Source organism: Hemiscyllium ocellatum, chromosome 14 (assembly GCF_020745735.1).
Source record: "Hemiscyllium ocellatum isolate sHemOce1 chromosome 14, sHemOce1.pat.X.cur, whole genome shotgun sequence".
NCBI classification, from domain to species: domain Eukaryota; kingdom Metazoa; phylum Chordata; class Chondrichthyes; order Orectolobiformes; family Hemiscylliidae; genus Hemiscyllium; species Hemiscyllium ocellatum.
The window spans coordinates 57,607,540-57,631,567 of record NC_083414.1 but is presented as its reverse complement, the minus strand read 5'-3'; the positions used below and the strand labels follow the sequence as shown (position 1 = coordinate 57,631,567).

At 42.3% G+C, this 24,028-nt stretch overlaps 1 protein-coding gene across 1 annotated transcript in view; it reads right to left on the bottom strand.

Moving 5' to 3' along the window:
• LOC132822490 (protein bassoon-like) overlaps positions 1–24,028 on the bottom strand; it is a 296,266-nt gene that overhangs the window by 64,135 nt on the left and 208,103 nt on the right. The gene's annotated exons all lie outside the window — the stretch shown is intronic.

Here is a 24,028-nt window from a genome sequence, read left to right as displayed (position 1 = left end):
ACCAATTACACCACTAGTTAACAGCCTGAAAATGTCCCCCTCATCCCAAATCTCCATTTTCTATTATTTAACCAATCCTCTATCCCTGCTAATATATCACCCTCCAACACCATGGGCTACTTTTATATTAAGTAGTCTAATATGCAGCACCTTATCAAAAACTTCATCTCTGCTGCTTCCTCAATTTCATGGGTCTACAACCAACTCATATTTCCAATTATAACGACAATCCAGATGGTGCAAATGAAAATGTAACAACAAACTTTCTGACTTTTAATATATCTTTTGTCGCCCCTTTGTCATATTTCTCAACGACGTGGAAGTGCTAGTGTTGGACTGGGCAGACAAAGTTAGAAGTCACTTCAACTGATGAAGCAGGAGTGCTCCGAAAGCTTGTGATTTCAAATAATTGTGTTGGACTATAACCTGGTGTGGTGTAGCTTCTGACACTTCTCAGTGTTCACTAAATGCAGGGAGTGACACTAACTCCAGTCTTGAGGTGACTGTTTCAGTAAAGAACAGCTGAAATTTTCATGCTTTGTCCATTTGAAGTGAATCATAATGACCAATATTGACTTTGCTGGAGAGAACAATGTGAGGCATAGGACATGTCTCTCACTTGTATTAAGGGTAGTTAAAAATGATAGATTACACAAAACATACTAAAATACACTCAAGTGTATTAATTTAAGGACGCTGAATCCTCCAATATTTTGGGTGCCAAATAACCAGTAAGAACATATCATGTTGTTGCAATGTGCAGTTGGGTATTTTTCCTCAGTAAAACTTGTCATGGAATAATGGCTTATTTTCAATATTGCAGTGACATCCACATCCCATCCCTAAGCTTCCCACGTGTTACCATCACAGCACAGGGCCAGACAAAGTTTTTCAGTACGACACATTAGATACTTCTGTCTGATTGCCAGAGCATCTTTGTTAACCTACAGAAAAGCAGCTACAAATGTTCCCCTCCACGTGAAGTATGCATATGTGCGAGGCAATCAGGCATAATAATCTGTCCATTAACTGTAGATGCAGTGAATGAAATTCTCATGGGGCGCTCCTAGCCACTTCAGATACAGCTAATTGAGTTGCTAACGTATCAACTAACTGCATCGACATATCAGTTGGACTGTCACATCACCAAAATAGTCTAGATTGGAAAATAGGTTTTCACAAACTCTGAAAATAATTGGTTGCTTCCATCTCAGATTGTTCTACAGGACAACACTGACGAAAATAACTAAGTAATGCCCCAGAAAAACCCATGATTTGGAACAGAGGCTAGCCACTTTGTTTTCCACCTCACAGAATGAAACACTCAAACTCTCAGAAGAGATCAATAAGCAGTCTGCCCTTACTCCATTGAACGTGTCAACACAACATTCATTTGAATTTTTCACTAACAATGATCAATCTGGAGAAAGATTGGTGGCTCTCCAAAGATCTCACCAGATCTAACAGTCCTTTTGCTAATCCTACATAATAGGGAGCCCTCTGTACAACTAATTAAAGGTGGTTTCTAAATCTTGCAATCGAGAGGAATGATCAGGTCTATTGCTATGGGGTTCTATCGTTTATTGATAAATTTCACCTCCCACCAGTAATATGATCTTCAGAAGAAACACTCCCCACAGAACCCTGCATTGCATAGGCTCCTGATGAAGTCTGCAATCCTTCCTAGGGACCTGACAGCTCATTGCCATTACAATGTCTAGAAAATGCTTTTCTAAATCTAGCTTTTGATCAGGCTGTCCAGTTATGCTGAGCGGCAAGTCCAATTGATACAAATGTGAATCTTTCATTATCTATGGTGTGCATTTTATTGATATAGTCTTACCGGCTAAGGATTCAAATATCTTTGTTGGGTTTACTAACGTCCATGTCCAGATTAGTACTGAGATCTTCTATCACTGCCAAACATTCATATTGATATGAAAATCAGACAAGTCATTCTGAATCCTACAATATGCCTGTGCCAAATCAGCTTGTTCCCTGCAGTGAGACAATATTTATTCTTGGGTTCATCTTCATGGCTCACTGTGACTGCACGTATATGGGCTGCCCAAGACATACAAAAGTGATGTCCTTTTTGTCGTTACCTTGTCTACGACAGGCTCTACACATCATGAACTAGTGAAATGGTTGGATAAATTGCTACGAGTTTTGAGCAAGTTGTCCAATTAAGCAGTGAAGGAATCTTTCACATTTGCAAAACTAATACAGTACTTGCACATTGAGAGTAACACAATGTCTATGCCTTCATTTCATGTTGCTAACAAATCCACCAATGTAAAACTCCGATGTAGAGAAGCAGTAGACATCTGCCTGCATTAATATACTCTAATGATTTCAGACCTACCATCACTGCACGAATCAATATTCATTAAAATTATGAACTCAGTAACGCAGTTGAGATCAATTTCATTAACATCAAGCAAGTCCAAACAGATGGCATTGCTTTGGAATCCCCTCGAGGCCGAACAGTCTCAAACATTTTATTGGATTCAATGATAAATGCATCTTCAATGGATTGGCAACTAACCTCCCACCCCTTTCATTTTTCTGATATATTGTTGATAGGATTGTTATATCTGAAATCACAGTAACATGTTCTTATGTGTTTTAATGAGCTCCTGCACTTAAATTCACATTTGAAACTGAACAGGCAGATGAATTCCTTTTGCTCAATGTCCTAGCTAATAACTCAGCTGGGGTTCTCTGCTATTGTCTACCACAGTCTTCCTTTCATTGTTTTCCTTTTCATTGTCTTCCTTTTATTGTACACATATAATACATAGAACTGTAGGATTTCCAATAAGATTGGTGCGATTGGTACCCATGTACAGAGTCCAAGCTATTTTTTCACAATGCAAACTTGATGCTGAAGTAGACTGCATCAACGCAGTCCTTGAGCTACGGAGATCCTTGAATAGATCTTTTCTTGCTGTATATCCTGTGAACTAATTGAAGACCTGAAGATAGTAGCTGTTTGTTGTTAAAATGCCAAGATTTCGGGTGGCATGGTGGCACAGTGGTTCGCACTGCTGCCTCACAGCGCCTGAGACCCGGGTTCAATTCCCGACTCATGCGACTGACTGTGTGGAGTTTGCACGTTCTCCCAGTGTCTGCGTGGGTTTCCTCCCACAGTCCAAAGATGTGTGGATCAGGTGAACTGGCCATGCTAAATTGCCCGTAGTGTTAGGTAATGGGTAAATGTAGGGGTATGGGTGGGTTGCGCTTCGGTGGGTCAGTGTGGACTTGTTGGGCCGAAGGGCCTGTTTCCACACTGTAAATAATCTAATCTAATCTAATTACCCTGAAAAGGTAAGGTATCTCAAAAGTTGAGTAACAGGTCAAGCTAGCTGTTTCACATGACTATACTGTAACAACAAGTGGTGTTCATCACTAATGTGATGCTGCAATTAAGCCAGAAGATATAATGCCTATCATACAAATGATCAATGTGATATATGATATTCAGTGCAGATATGGTATCAGTTTATAGGTTGCATGGCCAAATGATGGAGGGATCGTATCAAACTGCATGGCCAATTGGTTTTCTGTAGCAAGATTTGGAAAATTTTGTACTTGTTTGAAGATTGTGATTCTGGGGACTTAGGAGGCCAAACTTAAATTTTCATTCAACACTTCTAAATGAAGATTGTTGCAAATGCATCAAACCTGTCTTTTGCACCGATGTTGGACTCCCCCACCATTGAGGCTGAGGAGCTCCATCCTCCAAGCTAAATGTCCATCACCACTCCCGACAGGCTGCGGCAGGACCGCAGAACCTCGACTCAATCCATTGATTGTAGAATCACGCTGCTCTGTCTACCACATGCTCCAGCCACTGTCTGGCACACACGCAGTCCCGCCACACCCCCACCAGGCTGGCACCTGATTCCATGCATGCCTGGCACTGCTCCTGGCTTCCTTACATTCCCCGTTGAACAAGAACAGTCCCTTGATTTAATGATAATTGTCGAGTGACTTGTATGCCAGGCCACGAGGCTGTAGGTTGTGGCAGAATGCCAATCTGCTACCTACAGAGCCTCAATGCTGTTCAGTTTTGAGCTGCTAGGTCTATTCTGACACTATCACGGTTGACACAATGAGGGTGCCAAATAACATGATAGAAGGTGTCCTTAGAAGATGGGATTTCATCTCTATATTTCTTTGGTGGTTATTTCCATCAAAAGTGTAGCAAGACGTTTGTTGATTGTACGCAACCAGCCTGTGCTTGCAAAACTCTAAGTGTGGTGTCTAACATTAGATGTGATTTTGCAATTGGACCCTTTCTTGGTCTGCCCTACACTGGCATCCAGATTCATAGCAATGTACAGAGGAAACACAGAGAACACAGGCGGAGAGTATTTCGCTTAGTTAATCGAATGCTGGATAATTGAATGCCAGATAACAGTACACCCAAACATTAGGACCTTGCGATCTTGCCAGATAATCTGACATTTGCATAATCGAATGCCTGATAATTGAGGTTCCTCTGTAGTTGAATCTTAGCTACCTTCTGAAATGGGTCACTCAATTCAAGGGCAATTAGGGATGGGAAACAAAGACTGCATTGCCAGTGACACTTCTACTACATGAAAAAAAGCATACTACTCCAGACTCAATTATAACACTGAGTAAAGTGTTAGTCTCCAAGGGAGGTGCTAGGACTGTCAGGTTCTATTCAATGCTGTGTCAGATTCCAATCAATACAATACAGAAGACTGTACAAGTGATTCCTGAAAGTCTTCAAGGGAAAGGAAGGGAAACCTCTGTTCTCCATCTTGTCGGCGGTCTCATTGTGAGTGCTTCCTGCGCAGAGGAGAGGGGTTGTTACAATCCATATGTACAACCCTCACGTCCCAGCAGCGGATGTCCTGACCTTCCTGAGAAGATACGTCCAGGTCGAGGGAGAGGGTACCGATGTGGTTGATCCTTTTGGGATCTGGACCAGTAAACGACAGGTCAGGGTAACCCTGAGGGTCGATGCCAGTGGGAACATCCTCTACCCACCCTTCAGCTTTGCCATCAGAGAAAGCAGAGGTTACTTGACATACGCAGGGCAGCCGAAAGTGTGCCGAACCTGCGGGAGGTCAGGCCACATGGCGGCGGATTGTAAGGTGACCGTCTGCCGAAACTGCAAGCAGGAAGGCCGCCCGACCAAGGATTGTAAGGAGGCCCAAAACTGTAACCTGTGCAGAGAGGCGGGCCACATGTACAAGGCCTGCCCAAGACAAGGAGCTGCCACCTACGCACAGATGGCCGGAGGAGGCAACACGAACCGTGGACCACCTAAGACCAGCAAGGTACCACAAAACAGCACGGGAACGGTGTCTGGAGGCACCCAGAAGGAAGGGCAGGCTGTAGCGGAGCAGACGGCAGGCAGCGGGGAGGTGCAGCAGCCGATCCAAGCTCCTTCAAGACAGATGGTGGAAATGGAAGAGAAGGGAACAAAGGAGGCAGAGGATTGGATTACTGTCAATAGCAGGAAGAAGAAACCCCTCAAGGCCCCCAAAGCACCCAGCAAAGGGAAGCGACACCTACATGACAAGGATATAGGCAGCTTTTCCAACGGTGAGGACGGACGCAAGAAGGGTTGTCACCAGAGGAAGAGACAGAGTGCCATGGGGAAAAAGGAGGGCAGCACCGCCCAAACAGGAAAAGATGATCCCTCTGAGGGTATGGGTAAAGGCCTCCCCCCACTCAATGAGAAACACAAGGTACCCACCAGCCCACAGCTACAGGTAACTGGGAGCAGCGGTCCTGTGACAACCCCGCTGTCAGATGGAGAACTGGACTGTGCGGACCCTGGGCCCGACCCGAAGACACCAGTGCGGGGAAATAGCCCCAGCGTGGAGCCGGACAGCTACCTCAGCCCTGGGAGGGTCCAACAGTTTGCCTTCACCACGGGGATGCACACAGCTACCCCAGAGAGGCAAGACCAGCAGCAAATGGACACTGGTAACCTCGTAAACTGTTAAAATGGGGATAAGAATTACCAGCATCAAATCGACTATGCGATGTGCTTCTACGATGGCCTTCCTGGCCAACGTTAAAGCCGAACTCCTGTTTCTGCAGGAGTGTGGGATACCGCACCTCAGCAGCTACAGGAGATGGTCGAGCTTGTGAGCCAATGGACCATCAGTTTGGTCTGGGGACAACGACAGCCGCGCCTCCGGCCTGGGTATCCTGCTGCAAGGAGGCAACCTCATCTCCGAGGTTAAGGAGGTGGCGGGCGGGCACCTCCTCGTCACCGACATCATGTACAGGAATTTCCCCTGAGATTGATTAATGTGTACGCCTCAGTGGGTAAGAGTGAACGGTTGGCCGTCCTGCAGCAGCTCCCACTGTTGCTGGCTACGTCCAGGCCGGTCATTCTGGCCGGAGACTTCAACTGTATCATTGATGCAGATGGACGATCCGGCGGGGGGGGACGGACAGTGAACTGGATGCCACGTCCAGAGCCCTGATGGACATGGTAAAAGATGCCAAGCTGCACAATGTCTTCAGCACCCCTGCAGATGGAGCGCAGCGTAGATACACCTGGTCACGGGCAGACGGATCTATCCGCTCAAGGATAGATTACCTGTTTGTGTTCCGAACGCTCTCGGTCAGATCCACTGACATCAAGCCGGTGTTCTTCTCTGACCACTGCCTCCTGCTGGCCGACTGTCACCTACAGGATGAGCAGCGGGCGGGTAAGGGAACGTGGAAGCTGACCACAAAGCTGTTGACCCTGGGAAACATTGAGGAGCTCAAGAGGGACTACGCAGGTTGGAGAACAGTGAAGCCCCTCTTTGAGTCCCCAGCGGACTGGTGGGAAACAGTAAAAGGGAACATCAAGAGGTTCTTCATCCTCAAAAGGTGTTCAGGAAGCAAGAGAGAGGCGGGGAAAACTGTCCCAACTCCAGAAAAGTATGCAGAACCTGCTCCTGCTGCAGACGATGGGGTCGATGTCACGGAGGAACTCAAGGAGGTGAAGGGCCAGCAAGCCTCGCTCTTTGCCTCGGAGGCCTCCAAGATAATCTTCCGGACCAGGGTCCATTGGGTGGAGCAGGATGAGATGTGCTCATGTTTCTTCTTCCAGAAGGTGCACAAAGAGAGCTCCATGCTCAGCAGCCTGAAGGAAGAAGATGGCTCGATAACGTCATCTCAGGCTGACGTCATGAGGATCAGTAAATCTTTCTATGCCAGTCTGTATGACGCGAAGCCGACCGACAGCGTGGCCTCCCAGTTGTTCCTGTCCTCCATCACAGAGGTCTTAGACGACAGAACACGGGAGAGGCTGGACCAGCCGCTATCTCTGGATGAGCTGCCCAAGGCCCTCGAGTCCTTCGAAAAGAAGAAAACTCCCGGAAGCGACGGCTTACCGGTCGAGCTCTATTCCGCTCTGTGGGACTTGATTGGCCAGGACCTGCTGGAGGTGTATGTCAGTATGCTTCGGGCAGGTACCATGAGTGAATCCATGAGGAAAGGCATCATCACCCTCATCTACAAGTGGAAGGGGGAGAGAGATGAACTCAAAACTTGGAGACCAATCTCACTGTTGAATGCGAATTACAAAATTCTGTCAAAGCTAATTGCCAACCGGGTCAGGTCTGCTCTGGGGTCGGTGATTCACCCTGACCAAACCTGTGCTGTACCGGGCAGGAAGATTGCTGAGAGTCTCACACTCCTCAGGGATACGATCGCCTACGTGCAGGACAGACGGTTGGACACCTGCCTGATCAGCCTGGACCAGGAGAAAGTCTTTGACAGGATATCACACAGGTGGATGAGAGATGTTCTCTCCAAAAGGGGCTTTGGGGAGGGAATCTGCAATTGGATCAGATTGCTCTACACCAACATTGTCAATGCAGTCTCAATCAATGGGTGGGAATCAGATAGCTTCCCAGTCAGATCTGGAGTCAGGCAGGGCTGCCCTCTCTCTCCTGCCTTGTTTGTGTGCTGCATAGAGCCATTTGCCGAGTCCATCAGGAAGGATGCGAGCCTGAGAGGGGTGACTATTCCTGGCAAAGGGGGCCTGCAGGTTAAGGCCTCCCTGTACATGGATGACGTCGCTGTTTTCTGCTCAGATCCGCTGAGCATGCGCAGACCCATGTGCATATGTGACCAGTTCGAACGGCCCTCGGGGGCCAAGATAAACCGAGGCAAGAGCGAGGCCATGCTCTTCAGGAACCGGGCCGACCACTCCTCGATCCCCTTCACCGTCAGGACCAACCACCTGAAGGTGCTGGGTATTTGGTTTGGGGAGGCTGGGGCATGCGCCAAGTCTTGGGTGGAGCGTATCAGCAAAGTGAGGCAGATACTGGGCAGATGGAAGCTACGGTCGCTTTCCATCGCGGGAAAAAACCTGGTCATCAGGTGTGAGGCACTGTCATTGCTGTTATATGTTCCGCTGCGTCACCTGGGCCATCTTCCAAGTTATATGGAGATCAAAGGTGGACCGGGTCCGAAAGGAATCGCTGTACAAAGACCGGGGCAACAGGGGAAAAAATACACCCAATGCCACCCTCACCCTGATGGCCACCTTTGTGTGTGGCTGCATCAAGCTGTGCGTGGATCCCTGGTACGCAAACACCAAGTATCACTATGTACTGAGGTTCTACCTGTCCCCGGTGTTGCGAAGGATGGGCCTGGCCTCGCTGCCGCAAAACGCTCCGAGTAGTTGGACCGTTCCGTATCACCTGTCCTTCGTTGAGAAGTTTATGAAGAAAAACACCTTTGACCACAAGTCTATCAGGAAGTGGTCAGCACGTAGTGTCCTTGAGACCCCTCGGGAAAAGGAGAGAGTGGATCCTATCGAGCAGTTCCCTGAGCAGACTATCAAAGCCATTTGGCAGAAATCCTCATTGCCCAGAACTTTCCAACAGGCACCAAGACATGGCTTGGCTGGTGGTGAGAAGGGCTCTGCCTGAGATCCTTTATGCACGCCCGGACTCCCAGCCACACTGCACGCTGCCCTCAAGGCGGCTGTAGGGGGGGATGAGACTGTCACACACCTCCTTCTGGAATGTGTCTACGCAGAAGAAGTTTGGAGAAGAATGCTTTGTCGAGGTTCGTCCCGAGCAGTGCCATGACGCAGGACTCCGTGCTCTACGGTCTGTTCCCTGGGACGCACACTGAGAAGAACATCAACTGTGCCTGGAGGATCATCAGCTCGGTGAAGGACGCTCTCTGGGTGGTCCGAAACTTGTTGATCTTCCAGCTGAAGGAGTTGACCCCGACCGAGTGTTGCAGACTGGCACTGGCACTGAGGGACGCGCTGAAGCTTGGGGCAGCTGCTGCCAAGGCGCGGTGGGGAAAGACCACGGTGTAACATCTGCCTGCCTAAGAAGAACAGGGGGCCCATGCAGTCATTTGGGCTCCGCTGACGCCTCAGCTAAATATATGGGCATATGATTGATAAACGTACAGACCTGTATATACAAGTGATAAATTCTGATCTCTGTATGTAAATGTTTACATATGTATGGCATAACCAACTGTACAGATCATCAAATTATTTTATGAACAAAGTATATTTTTGAAATAAAATTTTAAAAAAAGTACAAGTGATTCCTGTAGTTACACAAAAAGAGGTGGATGCTTCCTTTTGTGGGCAAGTAGAACTCGAAGAACTGGATGAATTATGGACTATGAAATGCAGGCTTATCATGTGTGGATCTTTTCTTCATGTGCTGTCACAGGTTTCAAAAAATGATATTTTCTGCAAAGTTAATGAAGCATATTATGAAGCACATGGTGACTCATTAGAAATGAGACAGAACAGTCACCAATGACAGCAGTTGGCATCAGTAGTTGACAGAGTGCATTTTGAGCACCAATCGATAAAAAACGTTTGGTGCTTCTCTTTTCAAAAATAAATGAGACATTTTCTGATGATTACTGCTTCAGGGAGGCAGAGAAGTCAAATGATTGTCTTATAGTGAATCACAAAATGCGAACAATGCTTCATGTTTAACAAATAAATATGGTGACATTGGTTGTCTTGACAATTTTGACAGAGGCAAAAAAGGAAACACAAAGAGAAAGGCTAAAATAATCATGAATCAGAAATCAATCATAATTTTTGAGAAGCAGAAGGCTATGTGCATAAATCAACAAAGCAAGAACAATAGCAAAAGAACAATCACATTAAATCCCATTCTGGCAGTGTGGAAGTTGTGAATCATATTACAGTGAGGTCAGTAATCAAGAATATCAATAAGCAGTGAGTTTCATTCGGTTTTGCTATCTTTTGCCAAATCCATCTCCCGACAGACAGTGATTAAGTGTATACATTTTTGCATGGAGGTACAATGATTGCCTAAGAGGAGCAAATGTTCCCGGTGCGAAGAAGTCAACCTTGGGATTTGTCAAATATGTGGGTTTGCAAATGTGCCACAGGGCTAAGACAACCAAATGTAGGATAAGATTCTCTCATAATCAAAACTTTCAGTTGTCTGTCTTATATAATCTTAAATCCAGAGACACACCATAAGGAAAGCTAGATGAACATATTAGGGAGAAAGGAACAAAAGGATTTTCTGATTCAGTGATATGAACCTCATTCCAGCCTACTTTATTTCAATCAGAAGCTCTGGTAAAGGTCAGTTGCTTTAAATGGCTGGATCTGCACTATAAATAACACAGAATGCATCGTGCAGAATTACATGCAATTTCATGTAAAGTTTAACATAAATCAACATAAACAATGGACATAAAAATGAGTAAGTTATTTCACTTCCCAGGCCTGCTTTGCATTCAATAACATCATACTGCATTTAATTGTGCCTTAACTCCATTTTCATACCTGGCTGCCATAATACTCAACTCCCTAGTTGATCAAAAATCCCTTACTCATCCTTGAAAAAAATATATTGCTCTCAGGGTAAAAAAATACAAAGGTTAATGTTTGCTGAGAGAAAACGTATCTCTTCATCTCCTTAAAGGAGAGACATCTTATTTTGAAGTTGCACCTTTGGTTCTAGATTTTCTCATGAACAAGTTGTCATGAACATGTTTCCTTAGCATCCAAACTGTACTGAAATGATTGTGCTACAGAGGTTGTGTGCCTGCTTTTCGGGAAGAAGGTCTGGGTTCAAGCTTGACCTGAGCCACAAATGTTCCATATGAACAGATTTATTTAAAATACTTCAAAATTGCACTGAGTGTAGGCCCAATAAGCATAACTTTTAATCAACAGACAACCCTTTCATTCCAGGAATCAACTCAGTAGGCCTTCTATGAACTGCCTCCTATGCAAATACATTACTTTTCAAGTAAGTAGACCAAAACCATAAGCAAGTGTACTATCACCAATGTCCTGAAGAGTTGTGATAATACCTCCCTTTCTTTTCTATGCCTTTATTGCCTTTACAGTAAAGGTCAATATCCCAGTGGCATTCTTAATTATCTGTTGTACTGGCATGACACTTTGTGATTCATGGACAAGGGTACCAGATCAGCCTCAATCACAGTATTACACAGTTACTTTTGATTTTAATAAAAATCAACTTTCCAATTCTTCTCCCCAAAGTGGACAATTTCACTTTTTTGTATTTATAATCCATCTGATAAGTTTTACATATTCACTTGGCTTAACTTTTTTTTTTGGTTACTCATGACATGTAGACATTGCTGGCTGGGCCACCATTTATTGTCCATCCCAGTTGCCCTCAAGATGGTATCAATGAACTGCCTTCTTGAACCACCAAGTCTGTTTGTTGTGGGGAGACCCATATTGCTGTTAGGGAGAGAATTTGACACGGTGATACCGAAGGAACAGTGATATATTTCCAAGTCAGAATGAGGAGTGATATATGCCAAGGGTTTGGAAGCTGCTGTCTAAGAGTCTTGGTCGACTTCTGTACAATTGTGAAGGAAATGAGCATTTTGTGGATCAGGTGGCAATCAAGCAATTGCCAATCAATCCTTTGTCCTGGATGGTGTAAAGCTTCTTGAGTTGGAGGTACACTCATACAAGTAAGCAGGGACAATTCCATCATACTTCTAACTTGTGCCTTGTTAGTGGTGGACAGGCTTTTGAGAGTCAGGGTGAGAGTTACTTGCTGTACAATTCCTAATCTGTAAACTACTCTTGTTGCCACAGTACTTCTTATCCCTAGTCCAGTTCAGTTTCTGGTCAAGGCAACTCTGAGGATGTTAGTAACAGGGGATTCAGTAATGATAATGACATAATGCCATTGAATAGCAAGGAGCATTTGTTGGGCCAAATGTGGATATTGTCCAAATTTTGCTGCACTTGCACATGGACTGCTTCAGTATCCGAGGTGTCATGGATGGTGCTGAACTTTGTGCAGTTGTCAGTAGAATTTCTGGAACCTGTCTCCTTAAAATCATTGCGGGCATTGTTTGTCTGCAATGTTTCAAGAAGGCAGCTAACTGCCACCTTGTCAAAGGCAATTAAGGATTGGTAGTAAATGCTGGCCTAGCCAGTGAAGCTAAACGAGAATTATAATTTGGGATGAATGAGTTAGATACTATGGTATAGGATGCAGGCAGCAGAGCTCTGGATGGGCTAAAGTGCTATGTTAAAATGATAAAGTTAAAATGGTGAATGAGTCAACAGAAGGGTCAAACCTCAGTTTGGGGTAAAACAGGATTCCCACAGTGGCTCTTGTTATACAAGAAATGGAGAAGCAAATCTGTTCACAGTTAAATCATGTAAACAGCATTATGCTAATGACCAGATAATCTCTTTTCATTGCACTGAGTGAAGTGTTTATTATTTTTCAATTAACCATACCTTGCAGTTATAGAAAGCAAATGTAGTGGAAGAAACTTTCAAACCCACTTCAAGAGTGTTTCATTGGCTGTAAAGAAATTTGTAATATCCTGAGATACTGCAAGGCATTATACATAGATATGGTTATTGGCATGAACACTGAAGGTCTCTCTTGCAGTTCTTTGTATAATGCCATGAGGTCTTTTACATTCACCTGGGGTAGACAAGCTATTGGTTTAATATGTCTTTGGAGAGGTAGCACGCAAGACAATGTGGTGTACCGTCAGAACGCCAGTGAATTACCAGATTAGATTATATTACAAATCTATTGAACAGAAAAGCAAGATTATCAAAACTGCCACAGTGATGGTTTCCATCTTCTGGAAGGAGCAGGGAAGAGGAGTTTAATGAGACATGATACCAGAGAAAAGAAACTGGAAGCCACCACAACCCCAAATTGAGTGAAAGACTTTGAATTCCCGACTTCAATGCAAAGGTTTTCTTTCGGTCAGTTTTAGCTTTAATATATTTTAATGTTGGCAGCTGCCTCCTGTGCAGATGCTGGGAGTTAATGTGCATCATACTGTCAAAGTGCTATGTTTATATTGAAAGGTGATCAGCTGGTATCTGAAAATTTATAGAGAAACAAAGGGGAGTAGACTACCACAATATTTAACGAATTGTGAAGATATTATCAGAATACAACTAACACAGAAGGTAATCTCTTGTTTTTTTTAATGCTTTATCTTGCAAGGTTTTGTGACCTAATTTTAAGAATATTTTTAATATGATAATCATATTAAATCTATCATTTCTGCAAAACATCAGAGTATGAAATTTCCTATAATTCATGTTCAGTTGTGGTCAAATTGACCTTGGACCCCGACTGTTGCAATGGTTTGGCCTGTGAAGTAATGGAGCCCCAGCACATCTTAATTTGACCCTTTAGAGGCTATGTAGCACATTATATCTGTACAAACTGATAAAGGGTCAGTCTAATCCCACTTTTGATTTTTGGTCTGTAGTCCTGCAAGTTAAAGTACCTCAAGCAAATATCTAAGACTTTTTAAAGAAAAATACATTGAGAATTTCTGTCTCCCCGATCCTGTCAGACAAATGGCAGTCCAACTTCCTTGGTAGTAACATATGGGAAATACTGCTGATATTGGCAATATGAAAGGAAAACACAAAGTGCTAGAGAAACTCAACATTTGTGGAAAGAGAGGCAGCAGCGGAGTCATATTCGACACAAAATGTTAAGTGTATTTCTCTGTACCTTTAATAACACAGTAACAAGAGTAGGACATTCAGTTCCTCAAGCCTGTCCCAGCATTCAATACAATCGTGATTGTTCCAACATTTAAATGATTTCTACTCACACCACTACCCTAACTCTGTATGACACTGCATATCTTCAATCTCTTCCTTAAACATACTGGAAGCTTTTCTTTTAACATTTGTTATTTGACCATAGTATATTTTCCATTAATTTGACCTCAATCACTCAGAATATAGGACACAATCAGCAATAAAGCAACTACAGTTCGGAATTTACATAAAACAATTCAATTTCTCACTTTATCAGGTAGAATTTTGCTTTCTAAATGAGTCTCTAATTGTTACTCAAAACCTGTTTGAAGATCTCAACAATGGCGCAAAATTCACTAGATTGTATCACACCTTCTCCACTTTCCTTTGAGAATTCCATCACAACTGCAAGCTTGGGAAAAGATTAGGCATAAACCTAACTGCAGGCCCTCGCAGAGTAACTCAAAGTCACATATAAAATGGTACACAGGATTTTCTCTCCAACAAAAAAATCGTATCTTTCTAGTTTTTACTCAGTGATCTTTTTATGACACAGTGTAAAACCAAATCATACCATACACACAAACGCAATCGTTCACCAGTGTTTTACCTCATTTTGCTACAGCTAGTTTAAGTTCAAGTGTGCTCTGCTGTTCCGTGTTACCAAGCCTCAATCTGCACTTCTTTATTTTCAAAGAGAAAACACAGGGGAACTGATTGTGGAGAATATATAAAAAGTGAAAATAAATTGATAATTAGGAGTGGGAATGAAGAAGAGAAGACGGAAGTACCAGACATTGTCATAAAGACCACTATAATCCATCCCTCTGAAAAAACCACTTTACTGTAGTGCCTAGGAGAAGGTATAGCTGAGATTGGTCATTTATTATAAAGCTAAAAACTCAGTTTGTACTGGGGATAAATGGGTATTTCAATCACTTCTTTCAAATTGAAGGGATCACTTAATTTTCAGGTCAATACTTTTTTACTGAATACTGATAAATGCAAGCCTTCTCAAAATGAAAAAGTACACAGACACACTTACTACTAACTTTTCAATAGCTGAAAGGTAAAACATATTTATACTCAACAAATTACACAATATTCAGTGTATGGTCTATAACAGTGGTATATTTGTGTCAGTAGAAGTTGACAAAAACAATTTAAATGATGATTGCAAGGAGTTGAAAAGTTGAAATACAGCCATGTATCCGCAATTTGAAAATTCACCATTGTTATGACACGAAGGTGGACCCCTCTGTGAATTAAACCAAACACCCAGAAAACCTTGCCTCATCACATAATCTGTTAAAATGAGTAACAGAACTCCCAAAATCCACTTTGGAGCAGCGAGAGGCCGGAGCCGGGAGGAGGTGACGTTAGTGCGAGGTGATTGTCGGGAAGGCCGGGAAGTATATTTAAACTTCTTACCTTCAGGCCAGCAAGGGAGGAGAGAGCAAGGACTTCTGGGAAGGGTAAGTAGAACAGTTTATATTTGCGTGGTTGCTTTACCCGAGATAAAGCTATCAAGGTGGATTTAAACTAATACAGCAGGGGGATGGGAACCAAAGTTGTAGGACAGGTATAGAAAATGATGAGAGTAGGGAATTCCAAAATCAAGTATCTGACACTGACAAGCGAGAACCTGGATTGAAGTGTGTGTACATCAACACGAGGAGCGTCCGAAATAAAGTGGGTGAACTGGCAGCGTGGGTTGGTACTTGGGACTTCAATGTTGTGGCCATATCAGAGACATGGATAGAGCAGGGACAGGAATGGCTGTTGCAGGTTCCGGGATTCAGATGTTTCAGTAAGAACAGGGAAGATGGTAAAAGAGGGGGAGGTGTGGCATTGTTGATCAGGGACAATATTACAGTTGTAGAAAGGATGTTTGGGGACTCATTAACTGAGGTAGTATGGGCTGAGGTTAGAAACAGGAAAGGAGAAGTCACCATGCTGGGAGTTTACTATAGGCCTCCAAATAGTCCCAGAGATGTAGAGGAAAGGATAGCAAAGATGATTCTCGATAGGAGTGAGAGAGGCAGGGTAATTGTCATGGGGGACTTCAACTATCCAAATATTGACTGGGATCACTACAGTATGAGTACTATAGATGGGTCAGTTTTTGTCTAATGTGTGCAGGAGGGCTTCCTGACACTGTATCTCGACATGCCAACAAGGGGCAAAGCCACTTTAGATTTAGTACTAGGTAACAAGCCTGGCCAGGTGTTAGATTTGGAAGTAGGTGAGCACTTTGGAGACAGCGAACACAATTCTGTTGGGTTTACTTTAGTGATGGAAAGGGATAGGTATACTCCACTGAGCAAGAGTTATAGCTGGGGGAAGGGAAATTACGATGCAATTAGGAAAGACCTAGGAAGTGTAGAATGGTGAAGGAAACTGCAGGGGATGAGCACATCAAAAATGTGGAGCTTATTCAAGGAAATGCTCCTGTGTGTCCGAGATAAATATGTACCTGTCAGGCAGGGAGGAAGATATAGAATGCATGAGCTGTGGTTTACCAAGGAAGTGGAATCCCTGGTCAAGAAGAAGAAGGCGGCTTATGTTAGGACAAAATGTGAAAACTTAGTTAGAGCGCTTGAGGGTTACAAGGAAGTCAGGAAAGACCTAAAAAGAGAGCTCAGAAGAGCCAGGAGGAGACATGAGAAGTTTGTCGGCGGATAGGATCAGGGTTAACCCTAAGGCTTTCCATAGGTATGTCAGGAATAAAAGAATGACGAGAGTTAAATTAGAGCCAATCAAGGATAATAGTGGAAAGTTGTGTGTGGAGTCAGAGGAGGTAGGATGCAGAGCTGGGCTGAGGGGTGGCAAATGGAGTATAATGTGGACAAGTGTGAGGTGATACACTTGGGACGGAATAATCGGAATGCAAAGTACTGGGCTAATGGGAGGATTCTTGGGAGTGCAGATGAGCAGAGAGACCTTGGTGTCCATGTACACAGATCCTGAAAGTTGCCACCCAGGTTGACAGGGTTGTTAAGAAGGCATAAAGTGTTTTGGCCTTTATTAATAGAAGGATTGAGTTCCAGAACCAGGAGCTTACGCTGCAGCTGTACAAAGCTCTGGTACGGCCACACTTGGAGTATTGTGTACAGTTCTGGTCACCGCATTGTAAGAAGGATGTGGAAGCTTTGGAAAGGGTGCAGAGGAGATTTACTAGGATATTGCCTGGTATGGAAGGAATGTCTTACGACGAAAGGCTGAGGGCCTTGAGGCTGTTCTTGTTAGAGAGAAAAAGGTTGAGAGGTGACTTAATAGAGACATATAAGATAACCAGAGGATTAGATAGGGTGGACAGGGAGAGCCTTTTTCCAAGTATGGTGATGGCGAGCATAAGGGGGCGTAGCTTTAAATTGAGGGGTGATAGATATAGGACAGATGTCAGAGGTAGTTTCTTAACTCAGAGGAGTAAGGGTATGGAATGCTTTGCCTGCAATGGTAGTAGATTCGCCAAGTTTAAGTGCATTTAAGTTGTCATTAACATATGGACAGGCATATGGATATACATGGAATAGTGTAGGTGGGATGGTCTTCAGATTAGTATGACAGGGTGGCACAACATCGAGGGCCAAAGGGCCTGCACTGTACTGTAATGTTTTATGTTCTATTAAAATATCAATTTAATATTTAACTCTGAAAGTGTACATTAAACACAACTCTATGCCCCCCTTCACTTAACTACTTATTATCTGCCCCCAACTCTATTACAATATGCTGTTCCAATAAGACACTTATTAAAATTGCATCAATTTAATTTCAAAACTACACAGCCACTGTTGGCTTGTGTCTTTCTTCTTCCGGCTGAGGATCTCCCTGGGTTTTTTTTTCCTTTTACTGAGAGTATTTTTCAAATGAAAAAGTACCTTTGATAGAGAGTGCTTCCTAATTTCTAGGAGAGTAAGATATTAGCTCTCCATGCATTTCTGATTCGAAGGCAGTTGCTGTCTGACCAACTTTCAAAATGTCCATATTTTATACCCCCCTAACATCGGATCATCTTATTGGTTTAATGTTGGAAAAACAATTAATTCAAACTCAATTCAGTTTTAGTATCCTGGGGCATAGTTTAAACTGACCGGTTAAATTTGAATTGTTTTCAAAACAGCAACCAAAACTCAGGTATCCATTTCACAGGTAAATATTACATATTTTCAATTTTCCAGTACACTCTGGGACTGCCATCTGGTCATATACGCAGGTGCTTATAATCTCTCAGTTTAGAACAGCATTCTGTCTCAAAGTTACATATATGCCTTCAACTTCATAACACAATCTCATTGCCAATTATACATTGCATATAAATTTGTAAAAAGAATGTGGATGCCTCATTTACTTTACACTTACTTGCCACCTTATTTGGTACCAGTGATGTGACAGCAAATACCAGCAGACACTAATATTATGATCCAAATGCCCTTTTTTTTTATTTGAGACTTAAGGTAAATGTCACAGGAGTGGTATTTGATCATGGAGAATATCAGTATTGATGCAAATTGTAACCCTACCAGAACACAGAGTGGGGTGCTGGAAAAGCAGAACAGGTCAGGCAGCATCCGAGGAGCAGGAGAATCGACGTTTTGGGCAATTGCCTTTCATCAGGAATGGGCCAAGAGGAATATGGGCCAAGTGCTGGCAAATGGGAGTAGTTTAGGTTGGGATAATTGGTAGGCATGGACGAGTTGGACCGAAGGGGCTGTTTCCATGCGGTACATTTCAATGACTTAATGACCTTAATATTCACATTTCTCAGTCAGAGTCTTTGGCTTAAAATTGGCAATGGAGGTCACAGTGGTAGACGTTCTTATGTTTATTTTCATTCCTTCATTGGTGTAATCGCTGAACGCCATAAAAACCAACGATCAAAACTTCAACTAAGAAATTTAGCAATTTTAGCAATTCTTCTTGTTTTTTTCTTTTCTAAACAATGTAGTTCAGTATCATACAAATACATTAAATTGGCCTCCTGTATATTTTGGAAATTTTAGACAGGAATGGATGGGAATGGGCTACAGCAAGGAATAAAAGTCACAAAAACACACCAAATCACAAATTCCTGACCAACATGGAATTCAACATCCGTGAACAAGGAAGACTGGGATTAGAGATTAAAAAAAGGCACTTTTCTCTGTAGCCACCCACAATTATAATGAGTAATGGGTTGAAGGATTGTACAGCATGGGCAGGAAAGTGAAGTCGAGGCTGAGATGAGATCACGCACAATCGTATTAAATGGCATGGCAGGCTCAAGGGGCTGAATTGCCTCCTACTGCTCCAATTAATTATGTTCAATGACCACGGCAAGCTTTCTAAGCTAATGTTGAACTAGTACTTGATGATGTCTGCTAAAATGTTATACTTATCCATCAGCATCAAATCTCCCACTCGAGAACAGAAAACTAAATATTGGGCAATAGCTCGTGACTTGCCACTGACAGCATTAGATAATGAGAGCTCTGGGCTGAATTTTTTTGTCTTTCAGTGGAGGTGTAAATCAGGTAATGAAACAACACCCTGTTTTGCTTTGCATAGCAAATGTTCCTTGTGCTCCCACTTCTGCTGTGGCATTTTACAGTTTGGGGAGACTTTGGACATAAAAGGCTCACGCACTTCTTCTGAGGCATTACAAGGACTATAACTGTTTTTCTTCCCACAATTTCTGTGTGCCCCCTTGGAGAGTCTGGAACCAATGTGGTAACTTTGTTGAGGAGCCAGGAACATTCAAAGGTTAGTGCAAAATGTTTGACACCTTTACATGTCACTTTTAGGTGCTGTATCATGATGCAGATTTGTCTTTCATGCGGTGATTCACCATTGGGATTGGTTCTTCAAAGTCACACTGATCACCATTGTGGAAGGCATTTCATACAGTACTTTTCCATTAAGTAAAGTGTCAAAATGCATTATAAATATAAAACAATTTCCTCTTATTATGACATGGGGTAAACTCTTCTGCTTAATTTAAAACCAGCAACTTAGAAAAAATTTATCCCATGCAGCAATCTATAAAAATTTGACTGACCAAGAACTATTTAAAGTAAAAAATTAACAACTTTATTCCTTAAGTTATAACAGATTATAAGTAACAAACAACTATTTACAACTCCTTCCTCCAACCTATTTTCTACCTTCCTTTCTGTAATACTAGTCCGATAAAACTCTTAATTAAGATTTACAGAAAAACTGAAATTTTAAAACCAGCCAATGGTCGGTCGAATCTTCTCATTATCTTCATCAGTAGTTTGGCTCTCCAGGTCAGTGTCAATGTTTTTCTCTGTGCAAACTCCTTCTCTCGACAGATACCACTCCAGAGTGTTCTGACAAGCAGTCTATGGCTGTTGGTGTGGTGGCAGTTCTCCTCCTCTAACTGCTCAATTTTCCCCAGCCTTATACCCCAAAACATTGGATTGTGTCATTGGCTTTTAAGATTATCAATATACTCAATTCAAACTTGATTGGAATTTGGTATTTTTCGGGGTATAATTTAAACTGATTGGCCTAATTCAAATCTGTTTGGTTGTTTCCAGGCAACCAACTACCCCAGTAGCTGAAGCTCATTACATTGTGTCTTATTGAGAATACTTGGTGCTGTCATTGTTAGCTTTCACTCTCAAAGGTATATTACACCCACATCTTCATAACACAGTCAACATCTGCTAACATGTTTAATGCTGCGATATAAATCAATGGACAAATCTCATTGTTTAAAAATTTGTGTTTTCGAAAGTTGATTAAAATAACTGTACCTACTCCTCTTGATTGAGTGACGGTCATACTACTTTGAAATTAAAATGAGATGAAATTCTATTGTCAACTTTCTTCTGAAGTGATTGGAGGTCCATGTTATGACAGCTGTAACCATTATGAATGTTTGACATGTTTACAAACCTGAATAATGGTTTCAAACACAACAGACAGTCAACTGATTAAGAACAACTGAACCTTTTAAGAAACTATGATAATTACATATATCGTTCATGTGTTTCTTGTGTACAAACATATTAGCCACTTAAATGCTTTATTTTAGCAATACAGTATTTATTTTTTCTTTACAGTATCAATGGTCGTGTGCTTGAATTCGGGATTTTATTATATTGTGAGAGGTATGACTTTTATCTCCCAAATAATTTAAGATAATTATTATTGCTCTTTATTGGATCCTGAGCATTATAGTGTATATTTGACATGTGACAATAAAGGATACTTAAGAGGGTGTACAGAGATGGCATGGGGTCCTAAAAGGCACAATGAATGAAAGATGAACTGAATATCAGGTTAGCAAGGGTAAGTAAAGGGGACACAAGAGATTGATGGGCAACAGGAGAAGAGAGTTTTAGCATGAGTTTGAATGATGTTGGGAACTGGGCTAGTGTTTTGCAAAACTGACAAAAGGTCTCATCACCAAAATGCATTGCAAACCCAACCCCTGTGTGAAAAGCAATGGGCAAAGTTGCTCATCAGATGTGCATTCTGGAAGTTATGCAAGCGTGCAGGTTGGGAACGTCTGAGCCCACAGAAAGAGTTAGCTCTGTCCACGGACCTTTCTCCGACAGACTTAATTGGATCAGAGGCCGACGGTGTAAGGTCTTTGCTTCCCACCTTCCAGCCATCTCTTGTAGCCTTTGCATGTTCTCAGGATGCAGTTAATACCATTTTTCAAGGTAACTAATTGCAGAAATCAAGATGTGGAACCTGCTACTTAAATGGCTGCAATCCTTAATTAATCCTGTATTTATTAACAATGAAGCTTTTTCTCAGTCATCCTCATAAATTTTGTCACATAAAAAAAAATCCAGCTGCTCCATTATGGTTCTTCAGTGTGTAGTGCTTCAAAATTGTAATTTGTCAAATTGCATGTGTGTGTCTGCACATGTGTTTGTGTGTGTGTCAGCGAAGAGAGAGAGAGTTGTAAGGGAGTGATTGTGGGAGATGGGAGAGAATATGAAAAGTTTTACAAGTCGAGGAATGAAAGTCATCCGTCCATGACTGCATCGCATGGGACATTAGTCTAAAGCACATCATAAACGTCTCTCTTTAAGTCACGATGTGTTACATGATGAAACAAAGTCCCTACAACAGGAAAATAATATGGTTGGAAAGAGTGAAGAAGACCAGGTTAAATCAATGAATAGTTGAGGTTAAAACAACAGTCATGATTTTAAAAGACAGCAAGGACAGACAGGAAAGGAAAAAAATAGAAGCATAACATTTTGGAGAACCTTAAGTGACAGCAAGTTCAAGTGAATCACTGTGTGACAAGAAATTAAAGGGACTTGGCACAATGTTGTAATCCACAACAAACCTTGAAATTTGCATGTGGTTTCACTTACGACAAATTTGCATTGAAGTCCTGTAACCAGTGATAACTTATCTTTGGATCTCAGCGACAAATCACCACCTCTATTGATAACTTCTGGTTTTAACAGAAGGCACAGACAAACAGTTCTATGTCTGAGAAAGAATTTGGAAAAACTTTAGCCTGAAGCCCATTGGATTGTTCCAGCTCCTGTGATATAACCTTTATTAGACAACTAACACATGCAACCAGAGAAGTAGGAAGATTGCATCTATCTGATTTAAAGACCAAAATGGTTCATGATTCTCTGCAATTTTCTTCAGGCAACACTTCATCTTATTGAATTCAAGACTTATCATTCACTTCAGGGTTTGTTTCTTTTTCTGGAATTAGCTTTTATTACATCATATATCAACAGAATGTGTCCTTAGGCTGAAGCCATGAAAATGACTAGCAGAAACCAAATTCAGGAGACAAGAGTGTTCCTATTTACTTGTTAAACAAACGCTTGTTGGAATAACACCACAGTAAAAAAGTTGAAAATGAACTTGGGAATTGGCACTATCTGGAAACCAAGTAACAGAATTCTGCTGAAAACTTTTAATGATACTCCATGGTTCCAAGGCAATGGAAGTCTAAAATATCAAATAAATTGTTTTTCAATTGGTTATTAGTCATTTAAAAAAAATCATGGCTTTTTTTCATTTAGATTCTAATCAATACTCATGCAAGTTAACTAACACCCTTATTCCGAATGGGTAGGTTTTCCAGCAGGATTCTCCTTTCTGGTGTGTTACTAAGTAAAGCAGCAATGTAGGGATTACCAAACAAGTCGGTTGACGAGAGGGGTATTGAATGTGAATACTGATACACTCCAATGTACTGACAGTGGGAAAGTAATCATGCTCTGTCAGGCAATTAATGTATGACAACAGTCCATTTATTCCGTGGGAAGCTGTATAGTAGATCCTCGATAATATCACTGGGCGATATTGATGTCTGGCTACCTATAATGTTGGATGCTTCCATTTAGGATTCCCCAAATCACAGGATCGCACACTGCCAGTGCTACATGGATCGCATGGCTGGTTTTTCACCAGTTTCTCATTGGACATGCCATTCAGTATCCACAGGGCCATATCTGCAGGCCCTAGCACACTCTCCTATCAACACGAAGGGAAACTGTCTCCAGATCAGAAAGCCAAATGAGCATCTCTGCTGTGTTTTAGAAGAGGCACTTTGGAAAGGTATTTACTGTTTAATGTGACATTATACTGCAGCTAATTTATGCAGAGCATAGTCCCATAAACAGCAATGATACATATTTCCTAATAATTTGTCTTCAAGTAATTTTGGTTGGTGAATGAATATCAACTGTGACTCAGAAGAACTTTCCTGCCAATGGTACCATGCAATCTTTTACATCCACCTAAGCGAGGAAATAGGACTTTGGTCTTGACACAATTAGATTAGATTCCCTACAGTATGGAAACAGGCCCTTCGGCCCAACAAGTCTACACTGACCCTCCGATGAGTAAACCACCCAGACCCATTCCTTAACTCTCTATTTACCCCTGACTAATGCACCTAACAGTATGGGCAACTTAGCATAACCAATTCACCTGACCTGCACATTTTTGGAATGTGGCAGGAAACCAGAGCAC